This window comes from Pseudoliparis swirei, chromosome 24, assembly GCF_029220125.1.
Source record: "Pseudoliparis swirei isolate HS2019 ecotype Mariana Trench chromosome 24, NWPU_hadal_v1, whole genome shotgun sequence".
NCBI classification, from domain to species: Eukaryota; Metazoa; Chordata; class Actinopteri; order Perciformes; family Liparidae; genus Pseudoliparis; species Pseudoliparis swirei.
In genome coordinates, this window is record NC_079411.1 from 613,273 (window position 1) to 615,772 (window position 2,500).

Consider the following 2,500-nt stretch of genomic DNA (forward strand, 5'->3'; position numbering starts at 1 on the left):
GTCAGCTTGGTGTACGTTAGCTTAGCTTCATGTCAGCTTGGTGTACGTTAGCTTAGCTTCATGTCAGCTTGGTGTACGTTAGCTAGCTTCATGTCAGCTTGCGTACGTTAGCTTAGCTTCCCGTCAGCTTGGTGTACGCTAGCATAGCTTCATGTCAGCTTGGTACGTTAGCATAGCTTCATGTCAGCTTGGTGTACGTTAGCTTAGCTTCATGTCAGCTTGGTGTACGTTAGCTTAGCTTCCTGTCAGCTTGGTGTACGTTAGCATAGCTTCATGTCAGCTTGGTGTACGTTAGCATAGCTTCATGTCAGCTTGGTGTACGTTAGCTTAGCTTCATGTCAGCTTGGTACGTTAGCTTAGCTTCATGTCAGCTTGGTACGTTAGCTTAGCTTCCCGTCAGCTTGGTGTACGTTAGCATAGCTTCATGTCAGCTTGGTGTACGCTAGCTTAGCTTCATGTCAGCTTGCGTACGCAGCTTAGCATGTCAGCTTGCGTACGCTAGCTTAGCTTCATGTCAGCTTGCGTACGTTAGCTTAGCTTCATGTCAGCTTGGTACGTTAGCTTAGCTTCATGTCAGCTTGGTGTACGTTAGCTTAGCTTCATGTCAGCTTGCGTACGTTAGCATAGCTTCATGTCAGCTTGCGTACGTTAGCATAGCTTCATGTCAGCTTGCGTACGTTAGCTTAGCTTCATGTCAGCTTGGTGTACGTTAGCTTAGCTTCATGTCAGCTTGGTGTACGTTAGCTTAGCTTCATGTCAGCTTGCGTACGTTAGCTTAGCTTCATGTCAGCTTGGTGTACGTTAGCTTAGCTTCATGTCAGCTTGGTGTACGTTAGCTTAGCTTCATGTCAGCTTGGTGTACGTTAGCTTAGCTTCCTGTCAGCTTGCGTACGTTAGCTAGCTTCATGTCAGCTTGGTGTACGCAGCTTAGCTTCGTCAGCTTGGTACGTTAGCATAGCTTCATGTCAGCTTGGTACGTTAGCCAGCTTCATGTCAGCTTGGTGTCGTACGCTAGCTTAGCTTCATGTCAGCTTGCGTACGTTAGCTTAGCTTCATGTCAGCTTGGTGTACGTTAGCTTAGCTTCATGTCAGCTTGGTGTACGTTAGCTTAGCTTCCTGTCAGCTTGGTGTACGTTAGCATAGCTTCATGTCAGCTTGGTGTACGTTAGCTTAGCTTCATGTCAGCTTGGTGTACGTTAGCTTAGCTTCATGTCAGCTTGGTGTACGTTAGCTTAGCTTCATGTCAGCTTGGTGTACGTTAGCTTAGCTTCATGTCAGCTTGGTGTACGTTAGCTTAGCTTCATGTCAGCTTGGTGTACGTTAGCTTAGCTTCATGTCAGCTTGGTGTACGTTAGCTTAGCTTCATGTCAGCTTGGTGTACGTTAGCTTAGCTTCATGTCAGCTTGGTACGTAGCTTAGCTTCATGTCAGCTTGGTGTACGTTAGCTTAGCTTCATGTCAGCTTGGTGTACGTTAGCTTAGCTTCATGTCAGCTTGTACGTAGCAGCTTCATGTCAGCTTGCGTACGCAGCTTAGCTTCATGTCAGCTTGGTGTACGTTAGCTTAGCTTCATGTCAGCTTGGTGTACGTTAGCTTAGCTTCATGTCAGCTTGGTGTACGTTAGCTTAGCTTCATGTCAGCTTGGTGTACGTTAGCTTAGCTTCATGTCAGCTTGGTGTACGTTAGCTTAGCTTCATGTCAGCTTGGTGTACGTTAGCTTAGCTTCATGTCAGCTTGGTGTACATTAGCTTAGCTTCATGTCAGCTTGGTGTACGTTAGCTTAGCTTCTGCTGCTTCCATTGATCGTGACTTGAGGCGCGGTGCAGACGTTGTCCGGAGGTCTTCATGTTAGGACCATGAACGCATCCTCCGTGGTGCATTTGTTGTCGTCCGTAAATCTAGGTGATACCCATCAGTGGGTAACTTCCTGCTTCATCCCTGACTGGGTGGTGTCCCCCGCAGCATGGTGCTGGTTTCTGGCCCTGTGATTGGTCAGGATTCACCTTTTGACCTTTGAACAGAACACACCGGCTAACGGGAAGCAGCAGCTTCAGAGGAAAGAACCAGAAACGTTGAGCGACTGCAGAGGACGGACCTTCTCTCTGCTTCCTTCAGGACCACACTTTCTCTCCTTCTTTCTCTCCTTCATTCTCTCTCTCTCTCTCTCTCTCTCTCTGTCTCTCTCCTCCCCACCTCCCTCTTTCTGCGTGAGTGAAGTTATGTTGCATGTGAGCAGTCAGCCGCCTCGAGGAGCAGGACTAGGGAGAGAGAGAGGAGAGGGAGGAGAGGGAGGAGGAGGAGGAGAGGGAGGAGGAGGAGAGAGGATGAGGAGAGAAGAAGAGAGGAGGAGAGAGGAGAGAGGAGAGAGAGGAAGAGGAGGAGAGAGGAGGAGGAGAGGGAGAGGGAAGAGAGAGAGAGAGGAGAGGGAGGAGATAGGAGGAGGAGAGGAGGAGGAGGAGAGAGGAGAGGGAGGAGAGAGGAGGAGGAGGAGAGGGAGAGGG

General features: G+C 49.1%; 1 protein-coding gene across 1 annotated transcript in view; it reads right to left on the bottom strand.

Moving 5' to 3' along the window:
* Positions 1-2,500, bottom strand: part of LOC130190251 (voltage-dependent calcium channel gamma-2 subunit-like) — a gene marked incomplete at its 3' end in the record, with an annotated part of 33,378 nt that overhangs the window by 9,667 nt on the left and 21,211 nt on the right. The window lies entirely within an intron of this gene.